This window comes from Uloborus diversus, chromosome 9 (assembly GCF_026930045.1).
Source record: "Uloborus diversus isolate 005 chromosome 9, Udiv.v.3.1, whole genome shotgun sequence".
Taxonomy (NCBI): domain Eukaryota; kingdom Metazoa; phylum Arthropoda; class Arachnida; order Araneae; family Uloboridae; genus Uloborus; species Uloborus diversus.
Window position 1 is genome coordinate 108,499,253 of NC_072739.1, and position 19,524 is coordinate 108,518,776.

Consider the following 19,524-nt stretch of genomic DNA (forward strand, 5'->3'; position numbering starts at 1 on the left):
TCAAAAAAAAAGAAAGAAAGAAAGAAAAGGAAAAAAAAGAAAAGAAAAGAAAAAACAATGCAGAGAGAGAGAGAAGAGGGGGGAGAAAAGAAGAAAGCCCAATGTACAAACATATTTATTTAGCATTTTTTATCCATCGTTTCTTTCTCTTTTTTATTTTTTTCATTTCTTCATAAAAAGTTCAGCCCCGACCAAAGAAAATTCTTTAGCGAGTTCTCAAAAGATTAGCAATGTAGTTTTAGAACAAAAAATAGTTCTAAACTAATTTTCGAGGGATTATGATCGTATGTTTCGGGTGTTAGATTCCATGTTTCGATCAAAAGATACGATCAGATAGCGAAAATATCATTGTTCGATGGTCTATCGAAACCAAAAGTGATCTTCTGACAGGGGACATAGACTAAAAGCCTGAGATACAAATTCTTCGAACAAATTTTTAAAATTCTATAAAAGTTACATTTATTATTTTTGATTGTAAATATTGTCAGAAGATACAACCTAAATAAGTGACATACCCAGAAATTACTTTTGCGGATACATATCATTACGGTGATTAAAAAAAAAAAAAAAAAAAAAACACACAATTTCCAGAACTATCCCACGGTAAAAACTAAAAAAAAAACTTTTTATCCATTATTTTGTTATATCTAAAACCCTGAGAGATTAATTTTTTCATGAAGTTAAAAATTTGCAAAGATAAATATAATTTAAAGAATTCTAAGGTACTACGACACAGAAACAAAAATTCTCACTAATCAAAATCGGTGAAATCTTCATTAGAATATTTTTAAAAAAAAACTTTAATAATTGTAAACACTGTTACGATGTTAAAAACAGTGCGAGTTTATTGAAAACAAAATTTTTTTGAACATTTAGACTTTATGAAGTTACATTTATTCTTCTTTTTTGCTTTCTCAAAATTAAGGGTTTTTTTTGTCACAGCTATGTTTTCATGCTAAAAAAAATGCATGTGGAAGAGGGCACTCGAGCACCCCTCAAAATATTTGAGGTTCTGGGAAACTTTTTCATATCCATTTTTACGATTAAAAATCTTCCTTTTCTTCCTTTTCACTTATTATTGTTAGAAAAAAGCACCAACAATATTTCATAGTTTTTCTGAAGTACTTTTACTGACATTTATCTGAACTATACAACGAACATTTTATTTAAACACATTTCAGACGCACTGTTTCTCTACTTACTCTGTTTCTAGTTCTCATAAAAGAAAATCTTCTAAATGCTACGCTGCAGAAGCCCTCCCCTACCTCCTAAAATTTTAAAAAGCCTTGCAACATTTGTTTTTAAAGAGCGATTTCCTGAAAATTCCCGGAAGAGAACCCATGACTGAATACCTTGACCTCCACAATATGATAGATTATATAATATTCCCTTCAATTTCAAAACATTGCTATGCCTCTAACATTAACAAATATGATCTATCTCGAATAATTTTCGGAGAGCGACACCCGAAACTCTTCTTTCTGATATCAAAAAAGAAGGATGAAAATTCAATTTTTAAAACTACAATTTCTAAAACTTTAAGGAGAAGGAATCTTTTCCACTAACCTCATTGAGGAACGCTCTCTAAGACTTAAGTTTCTAAAAAATTCCAGAGAGCCCTAGAACCTTCCCCTTTCCCTGACATCATTCAAGACTGTCTTCAATTGCGTTTTTTAGAACTTCAATTTTGAAATATTGGGAAAGAGATGTAAATCGATCGAGGACAATTCCTGAGTCAATATCATTTTTCCTAACGTCATAAATATGGTCTGAATTCGCGTTTTAAAGACATAAATTCGAAAATTTTCCAGGGGGGGCATTTCAACTTTTTCTCTCCTTAACACTACCAAAGACCGTCTAAAACGACGTTTTTAGAACTAAGATTTCAGAAATTTTCTGGGGCTAAAGCCCCAGGACCCCCCCTATTGATACGTGCGCATCTTCGAGAACTGACCGACCCCCTTCCAAAAATCAGAAGTTTTATTACCTCATTCTCTCCATATACAATTGAGGCAGTGAGAAGCAAAAAGATGTAAGTGGCAAAATTAAAAATTTGGAGATAACCAGTTCAAATAGTAGAGGGACCTCTCCTCTGTCTTGGGGCAAGAGATTGTACTAATAGCCCTGGTAGGTGCTGCTGTACAGCATGATTTAGAAAAAAAATCAATGAAGGCTTACTTGATACGTTTTACTCAAAACTTGAAGTCCACTTACATCCCTTTGCTTCTGACTGCCTGAATTTATATATTAGATATGATTGGAAAACATTACTGGAAAAGAGAGAGGAAGACGAAAGGATCGACAATCATTTCAAAATAAGAAAATTTTTTTCAAGTGCTCCAACCCCAAAAAAAATCTGGTGGTGCTACTGCTTCTGTCCCTTGAATCCCTATCATGAGCCCCAGCTCCCCCTACTTTTATATAGTTCCTACGCGCTCTGACAACATATGTGAAAATAAGAAAAATTAAAAATGTCAACAATCACAAATGCCGTAAACTGCCTGATTCTTACAGACAATGGCTCTTAAGTCTATGGAAGGCAAGTTTTTTTTGGTGACTAAACCTTGTTTTGAAAACAAAATGACGCTAAAACAATTTCTTTGCTGTTTTTCATTGCATCATGTTTAAGTTTATGATTCCTTTTTTTCGAAAATTAATTCAGTATTCGTGTACGAAGGAAATTATTAAGCAATATGACTCAACCACCTGACATGTTAAAAGTTCTTGCTTGTAGCAAAATATTCTACTTACTTCAAGATATTAAGTAATTTTTACATCCTATAAAATGTTGCTTTTCGATCAACAGGTATTTTTTATGGGTTACGTTATCCCTACTTAGCGCTTCAATTTATAGATTGTCTTCGTTGTCGAGATAGCACTAAAAGTATGTCTAAATTAATTACTGACGTGCTGAAACATCTTTTTCGTGTTTTTATTTTTTATTTTTGACATTAAACGCATTTTGCATGCTTAATAAATCCATGCAGTTGCTTCTTCCAAGAAAATGTTTTTTCTAGTTTTGTATTATTAAGATGTTTGGCATGTATAAAATATTTCTCAAAGAATACTCGTTTATTTCCCTTCAAACATGAAGAACTTTAAGTTTCCTTTTGAGGTCAAAGGCATAGCATTATTGAAGTAATGTTGATTACTGTACAAAACTGAATTTTTTTGAAAAGTTCAAATGAAGAATGTCTTAAAAAATACGAATTATATAAGATTTTGACTTAAAAAAAACATTTACTGATGACAAATATACAACTGATGCAAATAATGTACAATATTTAAAAGGATGAATATAAAATAAAAGACCAAGAGACGGTGAAAAATGTATTATTAATTTTCCCCGCAGTGAGAGGAGTTATGTTAAGCAAACCATGACGAAAACGAGATTAAAGACGATATACAACTGACATTTGCAAAAAAAAAAAGTCTTTAGTTAAAACTTTAACTGAGAGATGAAGAACAGCAGCAGAAACTATAAAAGGAAGATAAAAATACAAGCAACATAAACGAGAAAAAAAAAAGAATTCTTAGGTCGCGAAGGTTATAGAATTTTTGTCAACTAGCAAAGAAAACTTTTGGGTAACAAATAATGAAAATTAACTAAATTTTTTTTTTTTTGAATCACATAACCTACATTGTTAAAAATTCAAGAAACTTTTATGCTAAACATTACTGTAAAATGTAGCGTTTACAGTACAGAAAAAAATTACAGTAAATAGTACCGAAAGAAATAAATGATTGCAGTGCCAGTTGATACACCACGTGACTTAAAGTGCGAAGCAGATAACACCGTATTTCCCTTCACGCGATGTGTCCCAAATGGTATGGTGGTCAGCAAAGCTTGCCAATACGAAGATCCCGAGATCAAACCTACTGCTCGCATATTGTGTTTTTTAACTCTCGTTTATTCTACTGTAAAATTTACAGAGCAATAGGATTTTACGGTAAACGGTACTGGCAATATGGATGCCAGTAACTTTTACCGTAAAACTTCGTGATTTTTAACAGTGTAGCTTTCAGATCATTAAATATAACTCTTCCAACAAAACAGCTTTTTCATCCACAAACCTTAAAATTTGTGTTAGTTTTTCCAGAATTAAATGGGTAACTAATGACGTTTCATAAACGCTGCTCAAAATTCATAATAAAATTGCATTAATATTTAAAAATTTGTACTTCATGAGTCATGCCGGGACGTAATTTCAATCCCTCTGTATCTTTCAGTACATTTAATTCAAAACATAGGAATAAAAGTCAGTTTTTGAAAAACTGCTTTTTTCTGCAAATGTAGTGTTGTGTGTGTGTGTGTGTGTAAAGTTTCGCGCTAAAACTTTTTGAAAAGCAGCTGAGCTTAAAACAAAAGTTAGACAAACTTTTGATTTAACCGTTAATAAAGACATCACGAACGAAAATTTTGAAGCTGAGCAACTTAGGAAGCAAAATCTATCCTTTAGACTCAAATATAGTTCGTTTAGTAGCCAAAACTTCAAGTGACGGAAGAAAAAACTCATCACCCAAGGCCTCTTATAACTAGAAAAAGGTTCAAATGACTGAAAAAAAGTTTCATAGAAAAGAAAAATATTCTAATGGGTAAGAAAAAATTCTCATGACAGGCGAACAAATTTATGACTAAGGCTCTAATGAATAAGAAAAAATTTGAACTGCTGAAGAGGAAAAACTATTAAGACTAATTAGAAGATTTTAATCAAAAAGAAATTTAAATGACCGAATATTACTTTTATGATAGTTTTAGAGAAGATTGATTTTAGTGCGATGACTATTGAATGACTAAAGAAAAAATCTGTAATACTGAAAAACTATATGACTATGAAAAGGTTTGGGTAACTGGAGAAAAAAAAATTGACCAAAAAAAGAGATTCTAATGGACAAGAAAAATTTAACTGATTGAATAAAATTTTTATAGCAAAGAAAAAAAATCTAATGGTAAGAAAAAAAACTTCTAGAGACAGGCGAACAAATTTATGATGACTACTGCTCTAATGAGTATGAAAAATTCGAACGGCTGAAGAAGAAAGAACTTTAGGACTAATAAGAATATTTTAATCAGTAAGAAGTTCAAATGACTGAAAAGATTTCATTTATGATGATTAAATAGAAGATCATTTTTAGTGGGAAGACTATCGATTGATTAAAGGAAAAATTTATAATGACTGAAAACTTATTATGTCTATGAAAAGGTTTAGATAACCGGAGAAAAAAAATTTATGACCAAAAAAGATTTAATGAGTAAGGAAAATCCAAGTAACTGAATAAAATATTTTAATGATTAAAACAAATATTTTACTGAATAGGAAAAACTTTCAGTAACTGATCAGGACATGTTTAATAACTAAATAGAATATTCTAACGAATAAGATAGAAAGTAAAGCCTCTTAAATTTCATCAACTGGGGATAAGAGGCTATACCCAAAGCACCGTTGCCATGAATTACGGATCTTAGGAGAAAAAAAGAATGAAAAATCTGTTATTTGTTTAAATATTCAGTTTCTTTCTGAAAACAATTCTAGTGCAGAAGCATAAGTGAGACATCACTTTATAATATAAATGAAGTTATACTAAACTGAAAAATAAATTAAACATCAACAGGATTTCATTTTGAACACCTTTCTGAAAAATGTGTTGTCCTGTTGATAGTAGATTTCCTAATTCCAGAGCCACCTGTAAAGTTCATTTCCAGAAGAAGAGCGTATCATGGGTTACGATAATAATGTTCTACGAAAGTAGGAGAGATTACAGGGATTTGCCGAGCGCCTTTGCAGATAATGAGATATTTAATTAAAATTTTGGTTAATTAAAAAGCTGTAATGCCAGCCATGATGATCAAGTCAAAGTTCCTAAACTTTATGTGAACGGAGAGTAAAGTGATAACAGCTGATGAAATGTTTGAACATTCTTATTAAAAACATACAAAATGGATAGAATTGGAAATGGATTTCTTTTAGAAAATAAATATAAGTAGATTAATTGACTTTGGGCTTTAAATTTCTTGATTCAAATAAGAAAATTATCTTTTGGCGTCCGAAGTCAATGAAAATAACAAATGTTTAAGTATAGGTAAGTTTAAATTATCTTTCCAATTTGTTTTATATAAAGTTAACAGCAAATAAATTTATACTACATGTAGAGGAAGGATTTATGAAGGGATCAGCGGGACAAATATAGTAATCACAAAGAACACTGGTCTAGCCAAAAAAATGATAGTTGCCTCTATCATGAACAAAAATAGTTAATTCCATCCATTTTGAAGTTGAAAAACTATAATATGGCACTAGAATTTTTTGTTAGCTCTTTGTTCTAATATATAAATATATACAATAGCGTCACTAGGGGGGGAGGAATAAGTTCGCCCGGATGCCACCTGACTGGGGAGTTACATCCAAAGTGAATTTCCGACTTCATAACAAGCGTATAAAACCTTCTGGAAAATTTCCTAAACATTTTAATTTCAAAATCTGTAGCAACACTATTGGAAGGGGAGAGGAGGCGTTTGTGCCGGGAACACCCTCCCAGCGTGGGTTTATGAGTTTATGAAAAATATAAATTCTTCAGTTCTTATTTTTTTTCTCTAATATTTTAAATTACATTTAATCCATGAAACGCAGTAGAATCACTAATTGAGGCAGTGAGAAGCAAGAGGATGTAAGTGTCAAAATTAATAATTTGAAGATAACCAGTACAAATGATAGGAGATCCTCTCCTCTACTTAAGGGCATGAAATAGTAAAGAGTTTCTTTTTAAAGGTATAGAACTTGAAGTCGGGAACACTGTTTGATCTGTGGGCCATTTTGATACTTCTCACTTGTGGTTGTGTTTAGTTTGGTTTGCCATTTATCATGAATAGACAACAGGACGGTGCAACACGCTACACAGCGCCCGTTACAATTGATTTATTGAAAGACACTTTCGGTGAACGAATAATTTCGTTTAATGGACCCGTGAATTGGCCGGAGAGATCCTGCGATTTAACTACGTTGGACTATTTTTTGTGGGGCTGTGTGTGTGCTCAGGTCTGCACCGATAAGCCACAGACGATTGACGCCTTGGACAAGAACATTCGCCACATATCCCTCACATACGGTCCCCATTGCTGCAAAAAGTCATAGAAAATTGGACTTCCCGATTAGACGTTCTCCAAGTCAGCCGAAGTGGCCATATACCAGAAATCACATTTAAATAAAAATGGCAAAGAATCATCTTTCGAATAAAGTGAAATTCGATTTATATCATTTAACGGTGTTTTATTTGAACCTAAAGTTCTATACCTCTAAAAAAACACCCTTTACTAGTAGCCCTAGTTGGTGCTGGTGTACAATATGATTTATAATTTTTTTCTAAATGAAAGCCTACCTACAGGATATGAACTTTAAACGCGATTTACTAGAAACTTTAAATAGTCCACTTACATCCCTTTGCTTCTCATTCCCCCAATTGTGTTTGCGCAAGGTGACACCCTTCTGAGTGTTAGTACGCAAATGGATATTAGAGTTTATAAAAAATACTAGTGGTACCCGCACGGCTTTGCCCATAATAGAAAAATTAAAAGGTCTTTTGGTTCGCCTGTATATTTACAAATAATATAAGGCGAATTTTCTCGCCAATTAGCTTGTACCCATGTTACGGTTCCACGTTATGATACTTAATAAACTCGTCCATCTTATGACAATTTTGTTCTCAAAATTGGAATAGAAAAAAAACCACGTCAAATTTTCAAAAAAACGCTTTGAAGTGCACATCCCCATGCTACAAACTATATTTGTGCCAAATTTCATGAAAATCGGCCGGACGATCTAGGTGATATGCGCGTCACAGAGATCCTGACTGACAGAGATCCTGACAGACAGAGATCCGGAGAGAGACTTTCATCTTTATTATTAGTAAAGAAAAGACTACTTCTTTTCTATTACATTAATACAATTTTAAAATGTCCCGACAATATTATAAATTGCAAATAATAATTTCCTATTAGATTAATAAATTTATTAAATTAGTCTATTGTTTGATGATCTTTTACTGAATTCAATCATTCTTTTTTTACCCATTCATCTGATCAAAAATATTTTGTACAATCGAATAGAAAATATTTCATTCGGAAAAGATTTCATTTTTCAGTTTGGCAATAAAAAATAGTGAACATTTTCCAACTTTTTTCTTTTTTGAAGGTTTTTTTGAAGGAAGAATGAATTTTGCTCATTTTGAAAAAGCGAAGTCATCTTAACTATTTCACTTTGCCACATATTCCCCTACTTTGCAGAGTCCCCTGTATTGTTTTTTCCCTTTTATACAGTTTGTAATAAACGATCTACTCTGGTTGAAGTTTATCAATTAGAACCTCAACAATTAATTTTAATTTGTTTCGGCAAGTGAACTTTTCAAAATAGATAACCTGAAATGTCGTTTTACTACTACATGTGTGTTGTTGCGGAAAAGCTGTTTTTTAGTCAGTGTTCACAAAGAAGAAACTAAGCTTACGTAAAGAAACTAAAATGAGTGTGCTTCAAAATGTAAGGGATATATGAATTAGTAGAAAAGTAAGTGTATACTAAAAAGCAAAAATGGCTTCCGAAAGTATTACACTCAACACAATGCCCCCCCCCTCGTCTCTACTGGTTGAAGTTCAATAAATAGAAACTTAACGATTTCTTTTTATTTATTTCTTCACGTTAACTTTTCTAAATAGGTAACCTGAAATATCGCTTTGCCACTATATACATGCCTGTCGTTGCAGAAAAGCTGTCTTCTTGTCAGTGTTATCTGAGAGCTTTTCAGAATTCGTAATAAAGTTCTACCATATTTCCAATTTATATAGATTTTAAAGAGCTCCCACGTGTATTTATTCAGAGGAATGAAAGTATAAATCCTCAGAGAAAAAAATTGCACTCCGTACTGTTTCGTATAGTTTTTCAAGTTATTCACTTTTTAGTACACATTTTTATTCTTTAATCAATTAGGCGGGGTTTTTTTTTTTTTTTTTCCTTTTTCTTGTATTTAAGGTTTATACGTATATATCGACGTTTAACCTTTCCGATATTATCTGCTGTTGCATTCCACTTGTACATTTCTAATTAGTTTAACATTACACTGCCTTTTGAGCAGGTAAACGGCAGTATTTGCAGAAATGAGTCTTTGAGATATTTGTAGAAACGCGTTACACAACAAGCGTTAAATGTTGGAGTCAGATTTTTTTTTTTTTTTTTTTGGGGGGGGGGGGGGGCTTTTTTTTTTTTTTTTTTTTTTTTTTTTTTTTTTTTTTTTTAGCGGAAACCAAATGAGCAAGTTTATACAATAAAGCTAACGTACAACAGATGATTAAAATGCAAAAAAAAAAAAATCGTAAAATTTTGCAGTTACTGCTCTTTACCTGCCCACGGCAATACACTAGTCAGCTAGTGTAAATGCTTTACGTTTCTAGCTAATTTTCATTTTGACCAGCAGAAACATCCAGAATTTTCGTCACACATACACACACATCTCATAGTGATTGTGTGTGTGTGTGTGTGTACATTTTCGTTCTTGCACTATTTAAACTTAATTGTATGACTTAAACATACATGTTTGCCCTGAATTGAACAAAAACTTAAATCCAGCAAAACCTCTTGTTTAGCGAATAGGGTCTTTCATCTCATACATTTCGTTAAAACAGGGTGACACCGTAATTCAAATAAACTACCCATAGTTCAAACATCTGAAACCGAAAACAATTACTCATCTATTACTGGAACAATTAAGTCTCTCAAATTTCGAAAATTTGACTCACTGCGTCGTCTGGCTCAGGAAACCATTGCAGTACCATTTTCATAACGAACAAAATAGTTAATTAAACTTCGGTAGAAACTCAATCGTGCTTTTGATAAGCAGAAATCTGATTACTACAACCAAATTTATTTTTATTTATTATTATCTAAGCTAAAAGATAGGGTTTCGTTCGAGATGCAAATGTAGAATTCTAAGTTATGATTGCTAATACTTTCTGAGCGTAAAAGAAAGAATTTTTTATTTTTGGATCTTTAATATGAAACGACCTAAGTCTTCCCAAAATGCTTTAAAATAATCTAAAAGTTCAAAATATTTTACTGTTTTCAGTACTTATTTTCAAGCACTGTTTTCAACAAAATGTTTTGAGGCTGTTTGAATGCGAAATACTGGCTTTTTTTTAGGTTGTGCGACTAATTGAGTTAGAGAAAATTTTGTAAATGTAGAACAGAACATAAAATAAAAACAACTAAATTCCTTAATATGAAAAGATTTTTAATAAACTAACAAAGGTCTATCTCTTTTTGGCCTTCTTTTTGAAATATATTGTTAACTATTCAACAAGTATTTCCGACAACAGCTAAACTAGCTTAATACGTTATGTACTAACATCGATTTTGTAACCTCAGGATAAATATCTTTAAATTCTAAAGTATTAAAGATTTTTATTCTGATATTCGAAAATCGATGCTAGTACATTGAGCTTGTTTAGCTGTGGACCGAAATCTTTGTTCCATATCTAACAATATATTTTAAGAAGAAAAGGATAAAAAAGAGATGGGCTCTTGTCAGTTTGGTAAGAAACATTTTCATATTAAGGGACTTAATTGTTTTTATTTTATTTTATTTTTATTTTTTTTATTAAGCAAATTTGTACAGTATCACACAGTTAATTTATGGATTTACAGTTTCTTCACTCTTTACACTTTTCATACATAGATGGGGGCATTGTTTATTTATTCATTTTTTTAGCAACTTAGCATAAATATAGCTGTAACGTCTACGTGGTTATAAGTTATAATTATTCAGTGAAAAGAAAATTAGATCTACGCGACAAAATAGGACATTTCATCAATTAATTTGCCTATGTGTAAGAAGCATTACATTTTCGTAATTGTCTACTTATTTAAACACTAGTGGTACCCGCATGGCTTTGCCCGTAGTAGAAAATTAAAAAACCATTTGGTTCACCAGTATATTTACAAATAATGGATGATGAATTTCTCGCCAGTTTGCTATGTTCAGTTGCACACCCATGTTACGGTTCCACGTTATGATAATTTCGTAATTTACTCTTCCACGTTGTGATAATTTGCTCGGTAAAATTTTCTTAAAATTGGAATAGAAAAAGAACAAGATCGAATTTTCGAAAAATCGCTTCGAGGTGCACACCACCATGCTACAAACTAACTTCGTGCCGAATTTCATGAAATTCAGCCGAATGGTCTAGGCGCTATGCGCGTCACAGAGATCCAGACATCCAGACAGACAGAGATGCAGATATCCAGACAGACTTTAAGCTTTATTATTTCTAAAGATTAAAACAAACATAAAATTCCTTAATTATAAGAGTTGTGCTGAGATTTCTACTGAGAAATATTTTCAGTTTTTAATTGATACGCGAAAAAAAAATTTTTTTTTTTTTTGCTTTATAAACCATGCATAACATCTATTCTCTGTACGTAAAGCTCGATCTTTCGATAAACATGACATTGATGAAGAAATAATTCTTTTGCATAAAAGCCAAAAATAAGTCTGCTGACAGGAACACAACTTTGATAAAACATTGATGTTGTTGCTGCTTATGATACAGTGGAAGTTAGATCCACTTTGTTTGCGTTTAGTCAACCATATGATTGATCGTTAAGCTTTACTTGGCTTCAGCTAATCCCGTAAGGCTGTTGTCCGGAAAGATTAATGGAACTATGAGTCGAATGGGAATAGTAGTTTAGTAACCTTGGCAAACGAAAAATCTTTGAAATTAAATGTCTTTTACAGAAAAAAAGAAGTGAAACTAAAATGAACAGGTTGAATTGTATGAAGAAGGTGTTATTTGAGTGCACTTTGAATTTAATGCACAAGCAAAGAAAAAAAATTTTAAATGTTCGTTTTTTTTTTAATTCACACATCCTCGTTATATTGCATCTCGTTACAATGCTCGTTCGAATATATTTCGTTTTTCCTTTGTCTGCCGAAAAATCATAAGTAAATAAAAGCTTGTTTTTTAAATTTGATATAACTAAGGAAAAAGTATTGCACTTCTCAGTAAAAGTCATTTCTTTTTTTAATAAATGAAAAAAACTTATACAGTAGAACCTCGTTTATTCGAATTATCTGGATCAAATTTGCAGCTTTAAAAAATGTTTGACATTCTCCCACGGGCGGATCCAGAAATTTTACAAGGAGGGGGAATTTCTTTACCTTACCTCTTACTACATATCTGATTTACACACTGGGGCTGCCACATTACAGAAATTTAGCCAAGGAAACCCTCGAATCTATTCCTTTCCAGGCATTCTAAAATTATGTCGAAATCCTCTCCCCCTAACATCATCGAAGGTCATCTAAAATTGCGTTAATTCGAATTTCAGTTTTGAAAAATTACTAGAGGAAAGTCACTGAACCCATTCCTCTTTCTAACACTGCCCGAGATATATGCAATCAGTTCTTTAAAACTTAAAGTTTGCAAAATGCCCGGGAAAAGTCCTCCTCTTAACTTCGTCAAAGATTGTCTAAAATTGCGTTTTTGAAACTTCAATTCCAAAGTCTCCAGAGGAGAGAGATTCGAACCCCATTCCATTCTTTAACGTCATGAAAGATGGCCTACACTTTCATTTTACGACTTCAATTCGGGGGAAAAAAAAGCCGGTTCAGGCTCCCTCAAGGGAAGGGCAATCGCCACTATCGTCCATCCCTTGTATTCGTTCTTGTATTCTCATAGAAAAATTTAAATTATTATTATAAGAACGTAACTATAAGCACGCCAAACATTCGTTTTGTATTTTGATTAGACATACAATTCCAGGACAGATTTCACAATAAATCATTGTAATCTAACAAACAGCACTGCAGCTGAACTATAATGATACTGTTTTAGATTGACCGTACTTTATTCAAACGATACACATGTTCTTTGTTAAGAAATTATGTGAAAATTGTTTTGATATTTTGTAATGCATTTTAAACATTTCTACATAATTTTGATACATATTTTTTTGATTGTGAACGGTAAGTGCTTCTTCGCAAGAATTTGCTTTGATTATTATTTATAATTCCCACATTATCCGAATGTTCGATTATCCGGATTGCCTTTGGTTCCAGTTAGTCTAGATAAACGAGGTTTTGCTTTATGTTTCCTATTTATATTCCTTTGTATTCGCTGCAGTTTATCTAAAACTTTAATTTCTTATTCCACCACAGACATTAAAGACATTTTCAATTTATTTTTGTTATAATTCTAAACCCCATGATGGCCCATCTTTGGTCCACGTGCCATATTAGGCCCGCAAAAACTGATCCATGTGACCCGTTGTTACGTTTAAAGGTACGAATCAAAAACAGTTCTAGAATCCTGCAAAACTACCAATCGTCTTCATGCGGTGTCACATCATAAATAATGAATAGTAATCATTTTGGTGAAGTAAGTTAGTTCATTAAAAAACAAAACTTTTCCTTCTGTTTTTCTGTTTTGTAATTGTAATTTCGCAACCGTAAAAGTTTAAAAAGATGGTAAAGCCATAAATCGCTTTACACGTATGTACAAAATTTTTACTTCTCTCTTTTTCAGGAAAACAAACAGCCATCTATCTTTTTCAGAAATGCAAGTTTTAGTGTGTAATGGGGTCGTTTCCAAAATTTTAAAAGTGTTTTTTTTTTCTGAAAGAGCATGCTTAAAAACATAGGATCTGACCATTTTTTAAATAATTTGTTTAAGTTTAATATTTTTTTAAAAAATAGTTAAATCGGCGCGCTTTTAATGTTTATGCATCTGTCCGATGACATCACAAATGATGAAATGCCATTCCGTGTTGCCATTCACAGAGCAAAATATTTAATTCGCATCTTTATTCACGAGTATTAGCAACGATTTGGTTTATAGCAAGCGTAGAGCACAATTTTAATTCGCTTCTTGATTATCATAACGTGGAATCGCGGTAGAAAGATGCGGCAAAGTTTTTTTTTTTTTTAAATCAATTTCAGTGACAAAAAGTACTACATTTGACGGAAGGAAACAACCCCATTACTTACGCATTTGTAGTTATCTTGAAACGAAAGCAAAGCATGAAAACATTGATAAAAAAAATTCGGAAAAAAGTGAACATCGAATTTTGTCATTTTCCCCCACATAATAAACTAATTTACGAGCAAACAAACAGAATCCTCGCGTAGCTCGGTCAGTCGATTCAGAACACTTATGCATTTTAATCATTTGACTGGTAAATATTAATTTGCCATCCAATTTAACCAAATTAACTTGGTGGAAATTAATAGAAGCCTTCTACGATTGTCATTCTCTTGGGCGCTTTGCACTTAAGGTAAATAAATTTTAATCATTGTGTATAATGAGATGATAGGAGTTGGCATCAATAGTAGTATGTATCTAAAACAAAAAGAAGAAACTTCATGCTTTTTCCTTACATAGTAATTAAAATGTTCTTATTTTACCGTCGTCAAACAAATGATACATACATCGAACATTTTTCCCAAACCAAAATAAAAGCATTGTAAAAGCACTACGAAAAAAAAATTAAAAAAAAAACTTATCTATTGATCTTTTTAGCAGTATTTCCAGGCGTGAAATCTTACTATTCTTAGCTCTAGATGTATTTCTTGTCGTGCCTTTGTACCTGTGATAGGCATAATCGAGATCTTTTAATAATCGAGATCTCGGGAATCGAGTACTTCTGATAAACGAGTGATTGATATTCGAGATCTTTTCAAGTCGATCACTCGAGTGATTGATAATCGAGATCTTTTCAAGTCGATCACTCGAGTGATTGATACTCGAGATCTTTTGAAATCGAGAATTCGAGCGATTGACAATCGAGATCTTTCGAAATCGAGCGATTGATTTCTCGATTACTTTGAATCGAATTTTCGAGAAGTTTGAATCGAGTTCTCGAGATTTTTCAATTTTTCGAGTTCTCGACTAGTTCATTCATTTTCTGAGCTTTTTCAGAATTGAGTTGACTTTTATAGGGGTTTCGTTAAAAAAAAAAAGTGTTGGGGGGGGGGGGAGATCTATGCCACAGCCTACGCATTTGAAATTTTTAGAGCGGTTTTTTCATAAAGAGTTTCTTGTTCCCTTTTCGGGGGGGGAGGGGCTCTTTTCCTAGGACTGGTGCTTCGTAGCAATTGAGAGGGTGCGTAATCGCTCTGCGGGGGTGGGAGACGCCGTAGACTTTCATAACAGTTGAATTCTCGAGTTGTTTTTGCACGGGGGGTGCAGCCAGGGGTGGCAAATAGGGAGTCGAGAGGGGCGGTCGCATCCCCAAGTTTTTTGAGAGGAATGACAAAAAGCAAGCAAATTCAAATTTACGTAAATCGCCAACTAATGTTCATGAAAAAAGAATCTTGCTGGTTCTCCGTAATGGTTGAAGAAACTCGACATATTTTCAGACATGAGCAAGTGTTTTCCGTTTTTTTAAATAATTAGAAATTCATTAAGCCTTTACCAGCCTTTTCAGAACAGAAAAAACTGATATAGAATCATGCTTAATTTTAACTAAAGGTGTAAACCTCATATAGGCTAAATATTTCATTCTTGAGTGCTCTGTGTAACGACCGTTATGAAAGGCCCGTGCAGTGGTGTGGCTGCATGATTTTCACTAAATGCCTTGGTATTTTACATTCATTGTTAGACTCATATTTTAAGTGTGTCTATTTAATGAGTGTTCATCACTTTCTTTTAACTGCTCAATGCATAGTATACTTTCATTGAGGAAGCCTCCGTCCCTCAAAGAGTTAATAGTTTGTTCAAGCTTTTAATTGATGATTAGGAATGATAATTAAAAAACGGATAAGATCGGAAATATCATTCTATTTCGTGTTATCAAAAGAATATTATAAATGTAAATAAATAAAAACGAATTCAAGCTTATTAAATGAAACCATGTTAATATTTACGTTGAGAGAGTTGTGGAATTTTGCCTGAAATGTTGTTCAAATCGGACAGGGTTACGTTATGTAACATTCATATAGTTATACATTCTACTCCATAGATATAGATTTATTTATCCTCATATAAATAATGCCGATGATCGAGTAACCCGTGTGTTTCAACAATGAATTCGCACCACGGCATGATATGTAATTCGATAATATGTTTTGGTAATGTTTAACATGCAGGGAAAGGCTTTATTGTGACAAGGCTGAACTCGTCCGGTAACTTAACAGTTTCACTGATAAGACTGTGTCATCTCAGAGGTATGAAGAAACGAAAACAATGAATGCTATCTACCGGAGTTTAGGGTTAATTTACTGGTGTTAGAGTTAAAATTTCAACTATCAAAATATCACCAAACAGGCAATTGCTTCGTTCAAATAAAGAAGAGTTGAAGCAATTTTCACCCGCCATGCCTTGACGGGTGACTTTCTAGTTTTCAAATAAAATGGCATAAGTACAAATGTACATATTTTGTTGAAATATATTACAAAGCTTTAATATTTTATTAAATTATCACATGCATTTTCCAAGTAATTTCTAGGACAGTTTTCGTTTTCCGTTTTTCTTTTATTGTGCCCTTTTTATTAATAGAAAATATATCACTTATTTTCCGGAGGACAGAGGTTCACCCATATTTGGAAACTTTGTATGTGATAACTTTCAGTTTAATGTTAATTTACAAACTGACAATAATTAATTTACCATTTAACATAAACTTTTTGTTAACTAATTTTAACTAATGACTCTATTAATTTCAATTATTTAATTAATTTTATTTAATTATCATATTTTAATGATCAGTTTTAATTGGATTTATCTTAGTCTTGTGTAATTATCAGTTACTAATTCTGCGTTAGCATGCCTCCTCTTTTGAAGTTCGTGCAACCTTGGACCCAGGGCCTGATTAACGCACGGTCCGGCGGGTCCGCGGACCTGGGCACCACAAATTTAGGGGCACCAAAATAGCCTAGCCTAAATTCACTTACTTCCATTTTTTCTTTTTTTTTTAAGCTCATTTTACTTTTTCTGAACTTTAAGGGAGAGGGGCTCAAAATTTTTAAAAATAAACTCAAAACCTCATGAAGTTAAAAACATTTCGTGTAAAGAAGTCGTTGTCCCTTAGCTCTGGGATTTCAAAATAATTACTTGGATGACATACATGAACATTTTCCAGAAGAATTAACACATTTTCAAATTTTTGCAAAAGGTAACCCTTCTCCCTGGAGAATGTTTAAAAAGGATAAGATCACTAAACATTACACATACATTTCCGAATGTGGATTGAGAACTGCAGCTTTTTCTTACCTTGCCTATCAACAGCTGTTCCAGTGAACGTTCCTTTTCATTTTTGAAAAGAATCAAAAATCATTTGAGAAGCTGCATTTCCCATGATAATTTACAGGCGTTTTCTTTGTTGACCATTGAAAATTCTGTGACATCAAACATAGATTTCGATTATTTGATCGACACATTTGCTTCTGTTAAAGTCAGAAAGAAGCCTTTTTAAAGCTTGATGTCAGAATTAGTAAGGTTTTTTTTTTTTTTTTTTTTTTTTTTTTTTTTTTTTTTTTTTTGCAGTTTTAAATTGTTTTTTAACTTTTTTTCGCCTTAAGGTAAGGCAATTTTAACTGTGATTAGTATAATGACTATCAAGTGTTTGGTATTCAAACTCCAGGTTTCCTTTCAAATGTAGTAATGTTCCTTTAAAATGTAGTTTCTAGTATATTAGGTTTCTAGTATGAAACATTGACTTTAAAATTGTGCTGATTTCATCATGGGGGGGGGGGGCACCAACATCTACTCAGGACCTGGGCACCAGTTTGGCTTGATCGGGCCCTGCTTGGACCCTCCCCCCCCCCCTTAACAAAGTTCTAGCTACGTGCCTGAGTGTACTATCTGGGAATCCCCAATCGAAAAAAGCAACTGAGAAGCAATTTTTCTTTTCTAAAAGCGTATATGATGACAGGGGTGTCCGTTTGTCCCTGTAAACAAGGCGTACCCCTTGTGACAATAACCTCCTTCCTCCATTTCCAAGAACGATAGTCCCAAAAAGAGGTAAAACTCAAAAATTTCCATTACCTGGTTTCTGCCATATCGTCTCCCCCCTCGCGAGCACCTTGCAAGTAAACCACTCTAGAGGTTTGTTGCATTTCTCTGTTGTGAAGTTAAGGAGGGCCGTAGGATGATGATGTGCCCTCAGATTTTTTGCAAAAGTTTTCCTTTTTTAATTCAGATATATTTAAAAAAAAAAAAAAAACTTTCAAGTTCAAACCTGTTAGTGTCGCCCGAGAACCCACTCATATTATCATTACCCCCACTTTTTAATGAAAAAATATATATTTGATCTTTTAACTGTCAAGCTCAAAACAGTATGGTAAACATTTATCTACCTTTTATTTCTACCACCACCACCGGAGCACACACATTTCACTTGTCACTCCAGTATACCTACCACTATTTGTGGCTTAACCAGTTGGATGGGACTTTGAAGACAGATTTGATTTTTGAATCAGACCAGAAACCGAGAAATCCTTGGTCTAGTACCCCCAGAGGTATCGTTTTACTTGGAGAACTTTATGACTACGAGCATATTTAACGACCCCCAGTTACCATTAATGAAGACGGTGGATCTTCGACCAGCGAGGATCGAACCCGGCACCCTCCGTTCACAAGTCCGATGCCTTACCGATCAGGCCACCACACCCCCCTCCCCCACCGAAACACCACAAACTTATCCCCCCCCCCCTCTATATCTACTTATGTAATAATTTCTTAATAATTTTCGTTCGAAAATATATCGTTCGGCTATCAAGGAATATCTCGATAATCGAAAATTCGACATTCAGTTATAACCCCATTCAAATAACGCACGCAAGAAGCAATCATTCGATTTTAAAACCATTCCAAATCCATCCCTCTCAAGAGACGGAGATCTCCCCAAATTGCAATACCCCCAAAAGAAACAAAATCCCCGAAAAACTACAATTTCGCAACCCGCAGTTTGCGTCATAACCCCCCCCCCCCCCGCTTTTTTTTTCTCACCCCTACGAATAAATTACACGAGAAGTAAACCACTTCTTTCATTAAGAAATTAATAAACACTTTTGTGCCGAAAAGTAACAGGAAGTACTCAACTTGTGTAGCACAAATATCAAATTTACTACAGACACGTGTTTCGGGGTTCATTACCCAATGGTGTGGTCGAAAGTGGACGTAAGGGGGAAGAGGTCTCCTCAGGTTTTCAACTAAAGTGTTCACCCTTTTTACATGAAAATAATTTTAGTTTTAATACCTCTGGAGTTAAAACCTTAATAGCGTCTCCAACCTTTACTTTCACCACTGGGACATACAACTCATGTCACTCACAGACCCGTCCATGTGTTCATTCATTAACACCTTTCACTCAAAACATGTCATTGGACTACCAAATCATCCCAAAGAATCATTCGATAATCAAGCATTCGACAGCACACATTCAATTATAACACTATTCGAATGAAACATTCGGGAGGCATTTATTTGATCATAACACCATTTAGATCACAGCGGTATCTATTTCTCAAAAGTGCTGGCGCACCTTT